Raw genomic sequence first — 14,962 nt, forward strand, 5'->3', positions numbered from 1 at the left:
TAACTTTGCTTACATTCTGAAATTATACAACATGGTCTCCCTTGGTGAAGTATGAAGTGTTAGACCCTTATATATTTTTTAAACTGATTCTGTGCACATTATTAATATAATATGACATTAATATATTTATAATCATTATACTATGAAATTCTGGGTTAATTGAACCTACTAATGTCTAGTATATAACTATCAAATGTACTTTTTGAGTGATCTTATATATAGTATCCTAGTGATGTCCCACATTATATCTTACTGTTGAAATAAAATGTGTTGCAAAACATATATAAAATTTCTTTCTTGAGTAAAAATCTTTATTCCTGTCACGTTTCCTTTTTTTCCCTCAGTGTATCTTTCTGCTACAAAACATAATTTATGTTTTTGTTATTGTATTTTTACTTTTGAATATTGACTTATTTTCAACATTTAATTAATCTGATATTTTTGTATAGGCCACTATGGCTGTGTAACAAATTATTTTCAATCTTGGTTGCTCAGACAACAACAATCATTTATTATTGCTCCTGTTTCCTATGGAAAGGGCTCCACTGGGCATCTCTTGGGATCCCCCATGCATTTGCAGTCAGATGTTGGCTAGGACAGAAGGCTTGACTGGAGGTAGATGACCCACTTTCAGGGTGGTTCCCTCACCACTGCTGACAGCTGGCTATGAGTCTCGGGGTCCTGCGTCTGTGGATCTCCATGGGGCTGGTGGGGTGTCCTCATGAGACAGCAACTGACTTCCTCCAGAGTGAGAGATCCTGAGGCTAAGACAGACACTGAAATACCTTTTATAACCTAGACTTGAAAGTCAAATGCCATCACTTCTTCATATCCTATTGGTCATGTAGGCCAGTCTTAAGTCAATGTGAGAGAGTAATACATAAGGAATGAACACACGGAGACAAGGTCCTTGGGGGCTGATAATCATAGTCCCCTCCTTAATAATGCATGTCCCTCTCAAATGCAAAATGTACTTCTCCCTCTCAAACCTCCAGAAAGTCTCAGCTGTTGCAGCATCAACTTAAGCTCTAGGACCAGAATCTTGATATCTAACTTAGCTTCAGATACAAATAAGGCCACTTAACTAACAGTCCTTAAGTGTAGTTTCTTATTGGAAGACCTTTGAGATAAAGCAATGTGTTACCTGATTCTCTATCCAACCAAATACAGTGGTGTCAAGGATATCAGGATAGCCACTAACTCTAATGTCTCATTCGTTCATTCAGGGAAAAATGAGAGGCACACTGGTCCCTGCTCCAAAGGATTTCTTTCTATCTATCTATCTATCTATCATCTATCTATTTAACTTTTAAAAAAAAAGATTTTATTTATTTATTTGAGAGAGAGCATAAGCAGGGGGAGGGGCAACGGAAGGGGGAGAAACAGATTCCCCCTGAGCAGGAAGCCCAACACAGGACTAGACCCCAGGACCTTGGGATCATGACCCGAGCTAAAGGCAGACACTTAACCAACTGAGCCACCAAGGTACTCTGCTCCAAGGGATTCTGAAGCCCAGTTAGGCACACATTGCCAGTCCCTGGATTAGGTCTCAGTTTTAAAGCCCAGAAATGATTCCCTTTGGTCTTTGGGCTTTTGGTTCTTCCCCTTGAATTCTCCTTCCTTTTCAACAACAACAACAAAAAATGGCCTCCGAATGCCTGTCTCTATGGCAGGCATCTGACTGAAATTTCATGAACGACCCCAAATGATAACTTTCTGAATTCATGATCCACAGACATCACAAGAGTTAATAAATGATTATTATGGTGAGAAGTTATCATGTTTTGGGGAAACTGTAGAACCATAATAACGGATACCGATTTTAGTACCAGAAGTGGGGTGTTGCTGAAACAAAACCTGAAAAATATGGCCGTTGCTTTGGGGCTGGGTGGTGAGTAGAAGTTGGAAGGGGCCTGAGACTGTTAATGGAGCCCTTCAGGAGGCTATTCCAGAAAGAAAGTGAGAAACATGCTATAGTAAGCTGGAGAAAGGAGATTATTGTTAGATCTTTATGGAAGTTTCAGCACTGTCTCTTGTGGTAACATTGAAAGTGGAAAATGTACTTCACAAGCTGAGTGAGCTATCTAAGGATATTTACAGGCTGAGTGTTGCCACTGCCACCTGGTCATTTCTTTTGTTTAGAGTGAAGCACAAGAGGAACAAGATAAGTTTAAAGAAGTTCAGTTAAATCCCAAAGAGCTGAATTCAAAAAATAAAATTGTTTCTTATGCCTAGGCTCTCCGAAGAGCACACAGTACTAAAAACAAGAAAAGGCTTCTGGGCAAATATCAAATCCAGGCACTGTCAGGAAAACATGGTGAAGCCAGTGTGTGTGAACATAAAACATTTTGTGAGAGAACTCAGAAAGATTTAAGGAAGTGCTTATAACAGTAAAAAATTTTTTAATTAAAAAAAATTTTTTTAAAGATTTTTATTTATTTTTTTGACAGAGAGAGAGACAGTGAGGAACACAAGCAGGGAGAGTGGGAGAGAGAGAAGCAGGCTCCTCTCCAAGTGGGGAGCCCGATGTGGGGGGCTCGATCCTATGTCCTTGGGATCATGACCTGAGCCGAAGGCAGACACTTAACGACTGAGCCACCCAGGTGCCCTAAATTTTTTTAATTAAAAGAAAAAAATCCCTGTACAGACTTTAAAAGCATTCTTCACAAACCATTTCCACTGGACAACAGAGCTTCTAAGAATATTCAGTGTGGTTTTCTGCAGCAGCATTATGAGAAACTTACAGTAGATAAGGACATGTTGAAAGAAGATTTATAGGTGTGGCTTTTCTCTAGCAGAGTGAAACTTAAAAAGATTTATAGAAGACCCACCAAAGTTTTAAGAGAATTGTATTCATGGAACCACTGCCAGCTTGATCTAAAAGGGACAAGGACATTTCAAATTAAAAAAGGCCTTTGGACTCCCAACCTACTCATACTGGAAGCAGAGTGAGGAAACTCTATTGCAAGGATAATTAAGGGCCATTTTTTTTTTAAAGATTTATTTATTTATTTATTTGAGAGAGAGACAGTGAGAGAGAGCATGAGCGAGGAGAAGGTCAGAGAGCGAAGCAGACTCCCCATGGAGCTGGGAGCCTGATGTGGGACTCGATCCCGGCACTCCGGGATCATGACCTGAGCCGAAGGCAGTCGTCCAACCAACTGAGCCACCCAGGCGTCCCTCCAACCAACTGAGCCACCCAGGTGTCTATTAAGGGCCATTTTGAGAGTGATCTTTGTGAATGTATATGATGCGTTATCATTTAAAATATATGTGCTGTGACATTCATATTAATTGTACCTGTTAATGTCTAGTATAGAGTTATCAGCTCAACTTTTTTGTTGATCTCAAATGTAAAGTATTATTAGAGTTCCATATCATATCTTGCTGCAGAAATAAAATGGAATTGCAGAACATGTTTATATATTTTTATTGTCTAGAAAAGCTAGTCATCAAAACTTTTCTTCTATTTTTTCTCACTGAACCCCCACTATGAAATGCAAAATTCCATGGTTATATTGGAAATTCTTCTTAACATTGTTTAAATGATCTATATTTAATTTTTACTTAACCTTGTGTTTTTCAATGCAACCCTCAAATCACAAGTCACTCACTGTTACCACTTTTCCCGAAATATGTACAAATATGTTACATTTTTTTAAAAATGGCTTGGCGATCTCTAATCTATGACAGAATTGCGTATGTACCCATTATGTACTGTTAAAATAGTAACTGACCACCAAATTTGTAGACCTTGCTATTGAAGATCTTCTGTGAAATAGAGTGGTCATCTGAGTTTTCATTTAAAATGGAGTCAAATATTCTTACCCCATTCTCTCTGTGCCTTGACCGTGAATCTGTGAATGTGTGCACAGGAGCTGCTGGTAGAAATGTACAGGTTTCACTGTAGACTATCCAATTCCTCTTCTTTTCTTTTGATATGCTGTATTCTTCAATTACAGATGGTGGAATTTTTTTAAAAAGTCATTTTTATGGGAAGTGAAGATAGATTAGGTGAGGTCATTGGATCATTTTCAATGACTTATATCACTTTATTTGAATAGCTACATTATCAAAATTCTCCTTGACATTAGTATCTTTTAGTTGTCAGATTCTGTGATAGGTGCTTAAAGTGTCTCATTGCATTTAATTCTTGTAACAAATTAATGTTCTATGTTTTCACATCATGTGAAGAGACTAAATTCTGAAAACATTAAATGACTATCCCAAGTTTATGCAACTAACAAGGAAGAGAGCTGAGATTTGAATCTAGGCCTTCTTTTAAGTCATGTGTTCTTACTGGTATGTTATAAAACCTGATGTTCGGAGGTGATCATCCAATGAAGTCTTCATTATCTTAAAGTTTAATGAACAACTGTACATTTCATGAAACATGTTCTTCGTCACAGTGGAATCACCTCTTTCCTGATAGTAGTAGAGGCATCATGTTTTATTTTATTTTTAATTTTGGGGGTCATTTTATTTATTTATTTACTTATTTGAATTTAAATTTTAGGTAGTTAACATACAGTGCCACGTTGCTTTCTGGAGTCGAATTCAGTGATTCACTTACATACAACACCCAGTTCTCATCATAGCTAGTGCCCTCCTTAATACTCATCACCCATCAAGCCCATCCCCCACCCATCTAACCCATCCTCCACCCATTTAGCCCATATCACCCTCAATCAACCCTCAGTTTGTTCTTTATCCTTAAGAGTCTCTTACGGCTTGTTTCCCCCCTTTTTTTTTCTTTCTTTCTTTCTTTTTTTTTTTTTTTTTTTTACTTCTCTCTCTTTCCATATGTTAATTTGTTTTCATTCTTAAATTCCGCATCTGTGTGAGATATGGCATTTGTCTTTCTCTGACTTATTTAACTTAACATGATACACCATAGCTCCATCAATGTCATTAGAAATGACAAGATTTCATTATTTTTGATGGCTGAGTAATATGGATGTGTGTGTGTGTGTGTGTGTGTGTGTATTACATCTTCTTTATTCATTTATCAGTTGATGAATTTTGGGCTTTCTCCATAGTTTGGCTATTGTTGATAATGCTACTATAAATATTAGTGTGCATGTGCCCCTTCAAATCTGTATTTTTGTATTCTTTGGGAAAATACTTAGTAGTGCAATTGCTGGATCCTAAGGTAGTTCTATTTTTAACATTTAAAAAAAAGATTTTATTTATTTATTTGAAAGAGAGAGAGAGAGAACAAGCAGGGGGAGGGGCAAAGGGAGAGGGAAGAGCAGACTCCCTGTTGAGCAGAGAGTCAGAGGTGGGACTCTATCCCAAGACCCTAGGATCATGACCTGAGCTGGGAAGACACTTAACTGACTGAGCCACTCACACGATGTCCTTGTTTTTAAAATTTTGAGGAACCTCCATACTGTTCTCCAGAGTGACTGCATGTGTTTACATTCCCACCAACAGTTCAAGAAGGTTCCCCTTTCTCCACATCTTCAGCAACACCAGTTGTTTCTTGTGTTGTTAACTTTAGCCATCCTGACAGGTGTGGAGTAGTATCTCATTGTGCTTTTGATTTGTATTTCTCTGATGATGGTTGATGCTGAACATCTTTTTGTGTGTCTGTTGGCCACCTGGATGTCTTTCTGGGAAAAGTGTCTATTCATTTCTTCTTGCCTATTTCTTAACTGGGTTATTTGTTTTTTGGGTGTTGAGTTTGATAAGTTCTTTTTAGATTTTGGATACTAACCCTTTATTAGATATGTCATTTGCAAATATCTTCTCCCTTTCTGTAGGCTACTTTTAGTTTTGTTGATTGTTTCCTTTGCTGTGAAGAAGCTTTTTATCTTGAAGTCTCAATAGTTAATTTTTGCTTTTGTTTTCCTTGCCTGTGTTGACATGTCTAGTAATGTAAGTTGGTACAGTAAAGGCCAAAGAGGTTTTTGCCTGTGTTATCCTCTGATGCCTTCCTGTCTCACATTAAGGTCTTAAATCCATTTTGAATTTATTTCTGTGTATGGTATAAGAAAGTGGTCCAGCTTTATTCTTCTGCATGTTGCTGTCTAGTTTTTCAAGCATCATTTGTTGAAGAGACCCTCTTTCTTCCATTGGCTATTATGTCCTTCTTTGTCGAAGATTAGTTGGCCATAGAGTTGTGGGTCCATTTCTGGGTTCTCTATTCTGTTCCATTGATCTCTGTGTCTATTTTTTGTGCCAATACCATTCTGTCTTGATGACAACAGCTTTGTAATATAGGTTGAAATCCAGAATTGTGATGACTCCAGTTTTGTTTTTCCTTTCCAGCATTGTTTTGGCTATTCAGGGTCTTTGTGGTCACATACAAATTTTAGGATTGTTTGTTTTAGCTCTCTGAAAAATGCCGTGGTATTTTTATTAGGATTGTATTAAGTACATAAATTATTTTGGGTAGTATAGACAATTTAATAATGTTCTTGCAATAAATGAGCATGGAATGCTTTTATTTCTTTATGTCCTCTTCAATTTCTTTCATAAGTGTCCTATGGTTTTCAGAATAGAGATATTTTACTCTTTAGATTTATTCTTAGATATCTTATTGTTTTTGATGCAGTTGCAAATGGAACTGTTGACTTGATTTCTTTTTCTTCTGTTTCGTTATTGGTGTATAAAAATGCAACAGATTTCGGCACATTGCTTTTATATCCTTTGACCTTGTTGAATTCATATATGAATTCTAACAATTTTTTGGTGGAGTCTTTTAGGTTCTCTACACGGGGTATCATGTCATCTGTAAAGAGTGAAAGGTTGACTTCTTCCTTGCTGATTTAGATGTCTTTTATTTCTTTGTGTTGTCTGATTGCTGAGGCTAAGACTTCCAGTCCTATGTTAAATAGTAATGGTGAGAGTGAACATCCTTGTCTTGTTCCTGACCATAGGGGAAAAGCCCTCAGTTTTTCTCCATTGAGGATGATATTAGCTGAGGGTCTTCCATATATGGCCTTTATGATGTTGAGGTATGCTACAACTATCCCTACTTTGTTGAGAGTTTTTATTAGGAAAGCATGCTATATTTTTTTCAAATGCTTTTTCTGCATCTATTGACAGGATCATATTGTCCTTATACTTTATTTTATTAATATGATGTATCACATTGATTGATTTGCAAATATTGAACCAGCCCAGCAGTCCAGGAATAAATTCCGCTCAATCATGGTGAATAATTCTTTTAATGTACTATTCACTTAGATTTGCTAGTATTTTATTGAGAATTTTTGCATCCATGTTTGTCAGGAATATTGGCCTGTAATTCTCCTTGTTAGTGGTATCTTTGGTTTTGTAATCAAGGTAATTTATCTGGCTTTGTAGAATGAGTTTGGAAGTTTTCCTTCCGTTTCTATTTTTTGGAACAGTTTGAGAAGAATTGGTATTAACTTTTCTTTAAATGTCTGGTAGAATTCTCCTGGGAAGTCATCTGGCCCAGGATTTTTGTTTGTTGGGAGATTTTTGATGACTGATTCAATTTCTTTGCTGGTTCAGAGTCTACTCAAATTTCCCATTACTTCTTGTTTCAGTTTTGGTAGTTTGTAAGTTTCTAGGAATTTGTCCTTTTCCCTTCCAAGTTGCCCAGTTTGTTGGCGTATGATTTTTCATTGTATTCTAATTGATTTTTTTTTGTGGAGTTGGTTGTGATCTCTCCTCTGTCATTTGTGATTTTATTTATTTAGGTCCTTTCTCTTTCTTTTTGATAAATCTGGCTAGGGGTTTATCAATTTCATTAATTCTTTTGGAGAACTAGGTCTTAGTTTCATTAATCCATTTACTGGTTTGTTTGTTTCTATATAATTGATTTCTGTTCTAATCTTTAGTGTTTCTCTCCTGTTGCCTTTAGGCTTTATTTGCTGTTCCTTTTCTAGCTCCTTTAGGTGTAAGGTTAGGTTGTATGTTTGAGACTTTTCTTTCTTCTTGAGGTAGGTCTGTAGTGCAATAAACTTCCCTCTTAGGACTGCTTTTGCTGCATTGCAAAGTTTTTGGGCTGTTGTGCTTTAATTTTTGCTTACTTCCATGTATTTTTTAAATTATTTTTTGATTTCTTGACTAATCCATTGATTCTTTCATAAGATGTTGTTTAATCTCCAGTATTTGATGTCTTTCTAAACTTTTTCTTATGGTTGACTTCTAATTTCATAGTGTTGTGGTCTGAAAATATGTATGGTATAGTCTCAGTCTTTTTATACTGGTTGCAGCCTGATTGTTGACCTAGTATGTGGTATATTCTGGAGAATGAGCCATGTGCATTTGAGAAGAACATATGCTCTGATGCTTTAGGATGAAATGTTCTGCAATATCTCTCTTAAGTCCCTCCAGTCTAGTGTGTCATTCAAACCATTGTTTTCTTGATAATTTTCTGCTTAGATGATCTGCCCATTGTTGTAAGTGGGCTGTTAAAGTTCCCTACTATTATTGTATTATCATTGATAAGTTTCTATATGTTTGTTATTGATTTATCTATTTGGGTGCTCTCAAGTTGCAGGCATAAATATTTACAATTTTTAGATCTTCTTGATGGATGGACCACTATAGCATTATGTTATAATGTCCTTCTTCATTTCTTTTTTAAATTTTAATTTTTAATAATTTTTGAATTCATTTTTTATTATTATGTTCAATTAGTCAACATATATGTGGGGGAATGGGGTAATTGGGTAATGGGGGAGGGCACATGCTGTAATGAGCACTGGGTGCTATACACAACTAATGAATCGTTGATCCTTACATCAAAAACTAATGATGTATTGTATGTTGGCCTTTCTTCATTTCTTGTTACAGTCTTTGTATTAAAATCTACTTTATCTGCTCTTAGTATGGTTGCTCTGGCTTTCTTTTGATGTCCATTGCCATGGCAGATTGTTCTCCAATCCTTCACTTTTGATCTGAAGGTGTCTTTAGGTCTAAAATGAATATCTTGTTGGCAGCATATAGCTCGATCTTGTATTTTTTTGTTTGATTTTGTTTTTTTAGTCCATGCTGATAGTCTATGTTTTTTGATTCTCATATTTAGTCCATTTATATTCAGAGTGATTATTGAGAGAGATGAATTTAGTGCCATCATGTTACCTGTAGAGTTGGTGTTTCTGGTGATGTTCTCTGGTCCTTTTTAGTCTTTGATGCTTTTGGGTTTTTTCTCCACTCAAAGAGTCCCTGTTAAAATTTCTTGCAGGGCTGGTTTACTAAACTCCTTTAGTTTTTGTTTTTTTGTTTTCTTTGGAAAACTCTTTATCTCTCTGTTTTGAATGACAGCCTTGCTAGATAAAGAATTCTTGGGTGCATGGGGTCCCTGGGTGGCTCAGTGGGTTAGACCTCTGCCTTTGGCTCAGGTCATGATCCCAGAGTCCTGGGATTGAGCGCTGCATCAGGCTTTCTGCTCAGCGGGGAGCCTGCTTCCCCTGCTCCCCGCCCCACCCCACCCCCGCCTCTCGGCCTACTTATGATCTCAGTCAAATAAATAAATAAAATCTTAAAAAAAAAAAAAAGAATTCTTGGGTGCATATTTTTCCTATTCAGCATGTTGAATATTTCCTTCTACTTACTTCTGGTCTGCCAGGTCCCTGTGGACAGATCTGCTACAAACCCAACCTGTCTTCACTTGTAGGTTAAGGATCTGTTTTCCCTTGCTGTTTTCAGAATTCTTTCCTTGTCTGTGTATTTTGGGAGTTTGACTATACTATGCTTTGGTGATGGCCAGCTTTTGTTGAATTTAATGGGAGTTTTCTGTGTTTCTTGGATTTTGATGTCTGCGTCCTTCCTCAGACTTGGAAAGTTTTCAGCTCTAATTTGTTCAAATAAACCTTTTGCCCCTTTATCTCTGTCTTCATCTTCTGGGATTCCTATGATACAAATGTTATGTTTTACTAAGTTGCTGAGTTCTTTAAGTCTACCTTTGTGGCTCATTACTTTTCTTTCCCTCTTCTTTTCAGCTTCCTTATTTTCCATAATTTTATCTTCTGTATCATTGATGCACTTCTCTGTTCTGTCCATCTTTGTTTTTATGGTCTTCATTTGTGTTTACATCTCAGTTATAGCATCTTTAATTTTGGCATAACAAGATTTTAGTTCTTTTATCTCTGTAGAAAGGGATTCTCTAGTGTCTTCTATGCTTTTTTCAAGCCCAGCTAGTATCCTTATAATCATTGTTTTAAATTCTAGTTCAGATGCCTTATTTATGTCTGTATTGATTAAATGTTGGACTATGAATTCAACTTCATATTCTTTCTTTTAGGGTGAATTTCTCCATCTTGTCATTTTGTCCAGAAAAGAAAAGAAAAAAGAACAACAAAAACAAAAACAAAAAACAAAGCAAAAGAGGAAAAAAAACCCCAAAAAACAAGAAAAACAAAAACACCAAACAAGAAAACTAAAAAACAAAAACTAGATTCTGGGTATGTTTTGGGAATTTAGATCCCAAACTAAAAAAAAAAAAATAATAATGAAATGAAAGTAGACAAAGACATACAAAATATATGAAAAGTCTATATGTAAAAAATAAAAAAAATTAATAATAAAAATTTTTAAAGGAATTGGAGAATATAAGAAAATAAATGAAAATGCAATAAAAATAAAAGAAAAAAAGGAGAAAAGTAAAATAAAAGTAATAAGGATAATAATAATAAAGGAAAAGTAAAAAGGAAGCCTGATCCTGTTTCCCCTAGATCTGAAGCTTTGCAGCACTCCATGATCAATAAACTTGGTGGGAGGTAGTTGTTTGCACTGGTCTTCGCGGGGAGAGGGGCCGGCTGCAGGGATTCTCAGGCTGACTTGTTTCTCTGGAAATGAGTCTCCGGGCCCAGGGGGCGGGGCTTGGTGTAGGGTTGGGGTCTCACTAGGTGGCGCTGTTTTGCGCCCTGAAGGCTTTCAGCCCGGTTGAGCGGGATGAAAATGGCTGCGCCCTGCTCTCTAGCCTCGTACCTGAAAGTTGGGACCCCCTATCCTTCACGGAGCCCTCCCAGAAAAGCAACCAATCACCGTGTTTGTTTCCCGGTTTCGGTTTGAACCCTGCCAGAGTTTGAGGCTTTTCTTCTCAGGCAAGTGACACAGTTTCAAAGTTCCAAATTTTAGAGTCGCCAAAGGCGTGGACCGGCACTGTTCCTCCAGCGGAGGGTCTCCCCACGCGTGCTGCCCGGTCCCTGGAAGGCAGGTCCTCTACCCCGCTGCAGTTTGCAGTTTATGCCTGCACCAAGACCTGCTGCTCTCTGCCCGCTTCCCGGCTCCCCTGCCTGGGAACAGCGCAGCACCTTGGCGCCACCCTTTCCTCCTTGGACCCTCGGGATCCTCGGTGCACCCGGTCACTCCTCAGATTCCGTCCCTCTTCGCCATCTGAGCACTTCTAAGCCAGGTACAACCCCGTCATAGCGAACTTGAAAGTTCAGATGTTGCACTCCACCGCTTCTTCTACTCTGCGGTAGCCTTCCTAAGCAGGCTCCCTCCCACCCTCTAGCGTCCACAGGGGAACTTCCCCATGAGGCACTCACTTTGGGGTCAGCTTTCGATGGCCTGGAGAAATTCAGTCTCGCAGGTCATCCATGGTGCACTTCACTTTGCAGTATAAACCCTTTTCTCCACCAAGCCTTTTATCAGAGTAGCTAAGATATACCATGAATCGATGGGTTTGAATATCCCGCTTTTTGATTTTTTTTTTTTCCCTGATAAGGTTCTGGTGAATGTCAATGCCTAGGAAAGTGGGAGGGAAGAATAAAAATGAAAGACAATGGAGAGTCTGCACGGAGGGAGTAAGTTGAATAACTTCTGTTTTCTTGTCACCAAAAGTATCTCCAGTTTCTTTTTTGATGTTTCATGTTTCAGGAAATTTTTTAAAAATGGAAATGTCTTTTCATTATTCTTTAGAAACTAAGGTTATTAAAGGACGTTTAACCCAGTATTTTGATTTATTTATCCTTAAGTTAAACATTCTATTTCTTTATTGTTTTGAATATCTATGAAGCATAGTCTTTCCCCTAAGGTATAGAAACATTTAATATACACTTTCTCATGCTTTTACTCATTGAAAATGGTTTATGTTGAATTTGGTGATTTATAAGTGGGTTCTGAAGTTTTGGCAAAACATATTCATCTTGGCTTAGTTTATACTTGATACAGTAGCTTTTTAATTAGACTACTTGGGTGAGTAGAAAAAGTATCAGGTTTAACTTTTAATCCATTGTCCCGTAGATTCTGCTTTTGAGATTGCTTGTTTTTCACAGTGCTGTGTATGTCCCAAAAGTGCCTACTTTTAAATTTTGCAGAATACAGTTAAGTGGAGTGTAAGTGATGGCTACAAGTTCTGCAGAATTTCAGAATCTAAGAACCACAATTTTCAAATGTCTAAATGCTATAGCTCTTTAGATACAGACATCTGAATTTCTTTTCTTTTTTTGTATTGAATGGCAAAGTCAACATTACTATCCAGCTGTATTGTTTTCACTGTATGGTAACTGATGAAATGCTTCCATGCACCAAAGAACTACAATGCTGTAAAGTTGGAAGCCAAGTCACAATATGTGTAATCACAGGGTTAGAATGGAATAAGGCAACTCCATTATGTCCTGCAAATAAACACCCTTTGAAACTTTCAAACTCAGTATGTCTTCTGGTTAGCTAAGGGATCATATTGAGTTGAGTCAACGCCTAGGGTTGCTGGACTTGATTATATAATTGGAGTGTTTACATAGATTCTACTCCTTGCTGGTTGGATGATTTTGAATACCTTATGTAAACTCTTTGAGATTTAGTAATCTTAATTTCAAATTGTGGGTAATATTACCAGCCTCACAGAATGAAATGAGATGATATATGTGAAGGTTTTATCACTCAGACAGGAATATAATAGATGAGCAACAAAGATTATTTTGTACTCTTCCTTCCTTCAAGATTCATTAATACCTCTGCTATAATTTAGGTCAGAAAAAAATAAGATGAATTAAAAATCTGTAAATTAGTAACACAATTGTGCATAAATATTTTGGATAAAAGCTTTGGAGGACAATGTTGATACTATTGGCTAAAGTGAACCTTGGGAATTATCTCTGGGTTTTGTTAATTTAAATTATTTCTCCCTTCTACTTCTGTTGATAACTTGGAATTGATTATAATAACTGAATCACACAACTTAATATTAAGAAGCTTAAAAAGTCTATCTGACTCCTTATACCGGCTTACTCAATTGGTTTGATATTAATTCAGAGATTATATCCTCTATGTAATTAATATACTGTTAGGGAATACAAGTCTAAAAGAAAAGTCAGTTTCAAATGTCAGAGCTCAAGCAAAGATTGAGCAAATAGTTTCAAAATATTTTATAGGGGACTTAGTTGCACAAAAATAAAACTTTTAAAATAAGCCATTGTTCAGCATGTCAGACAAGGTATTACATTTTATTTGTGCCTTAATAGCACATCCATCTAGATAAAAGGTTGTTTAAAAATCTTATAGAAAACTACAGGTGTCACTTTTCCTAATAAAAACTGCATTTTCCCTGTAGTTTATGCCTTTGATCCCTACGAACTCAGGAAAAATAAATGAAAATTTCTTTGCTTTCATTTGCAGTGATATGATGCACATTACTGACGTTCAGGAAACAATACCCACTGCCCCATTGGAGCTCTGCGCCTCCTGGCACTAACTGTGGACTTGTTGCTTTCTGTGTGCTTATTTTCTACATTTGTTACTTAGAAAAATAGGTGACTAGAAGATAGAAACAATCATCAGATGGTAATGACCAGGAAACCAAACAATAGCATGAGTATGTTGATCTGCGGGCTTGGTGACCTTTTGTGTTTATTTAAACAGCTTGTTTTAATTAGTAATGGATATCGCTTACTCTTTCGAGCGTTATTGACAATTGAAAACAGCACCTTATAAGCTGAGGAATTGGTGAAATTTAATATGAGTGTTTGAGTTTAGTTTCTTTAGGGGGTTGCTTTGTTCTTGTCATAATGCTTGAAGTTAATGGACAACTAAAATGGAAAGCCTTCATGTGTCATACACTGAGTGAGGAGGACTGACAAAAAGCCATTAGTGTCCAGGGAAGAAAGACAAAGGCAGAAATTCTATCGTTTCCAGATGAGGCCTTATGATTCCCTGAACTCTTTATTAGCTTGACGGGCAAGAGGCAAGACTATTAATGCAAAGGTCAGATAGTGCAATTTTAGCTAGATTTTTTTCTTTCATTAAAACGGTAATAGGAAAGTAGCTAGAATGCTAGTGTTATGGAATCTAAGAGATGATTCTTTTAAAAAACAGATTTAATAGCTTTGATGTTCTAAGTGACAATTTTACCTGTCCTACTAAAAGGAAAGAATATAACTTTTTTTTACCATGGAAGATTAAGCAGTTACTAAAAGGAAAAGTTGGATTATGCTTATTTCTGGAGGTACTTTAAAAGACTTTAAAATAATTCTGAAAATCTGCAGTTTCTTCTCACTCTGAAATATAGTTACAATATTCCCTAATAAAACCTGATAAAAATGTCATTATTTTCAACCTGATGCACCATCAGGACCATCAACTTTGTTCTTGTCAAATTATCCTAATGTATATAGCAGAACCATCATCTTTCCTATATAAGATATTTTAAAGTAGCTCCAAAAATTACTTTCATAGATTTTGAAAGATATTTCTAATGTGACAGACATCTGTCCCTTGTTTTTTGCTCTGAACACAGAGTATGTTTCAGATAGGTGCTTGTGAAAGGTACTGTTTTTTATTTTTTCCTATTAGCTGGTACTTGGTTAGGAATAATGGCAATGCTTTTGTGTTAGAAAAGTCAGCCATCCCTTGGTACTGGCAACACTGAGACACTTTTTCACAAGTCTTGGATTTGTACTTGGCAACGTGTAGAATACCCTTCTTGACACTGACCATTCTTTGTCATGGAGGGATGCAGAGAGAGGGGAGACACACTGTGACCTGAAAAGTCATTTGGTCATTAGAGGGCTGCTTGGGTGAGTTTTACTTTGACTTG

The 14,962-nt window shown here is 36.8% G+C and overlaps 1 long non-coding RNA gene across 3 annotated transcripts in view; it reads left to right on the forward strand.

Annotated features, from left to right (window-relative positions):
* Positions 1–10,665: 10,665 nt before the first annotated feature.
* Positions 10,666–14,962, forward strand: part of LOC116567511 — a 125,032-nt gene continuing 120,735 nt past the window's right edge. For all 3 annotated transcript variants that reach the window (XR_004276238.1, XR_004276239.1, XR_004276241.1), the window contains exon 1: positions 10,666–11,338. This is a non-coding gene — a long non-coding RNA (uncharacterized LOC116567511). The remainder of the gene's footprint in view (positions 11,339–14,962) is intronic.

The sequence above is a fragment of the Mustela erminea genome, chromosome 10, assembly GCF_009829155.1.
Source record: "Mustela erminea isolate mMusErm1 chromosome 10, mMusErm1.Pri, whole genome shotgun sequence".
In the NCBI taxonomy this organism is placed as follows: Eukaryota; Metazoa; Chordata; class Mammalia; order Carnivora; family Mustelidae; genus Mustela; species Mustela erminea.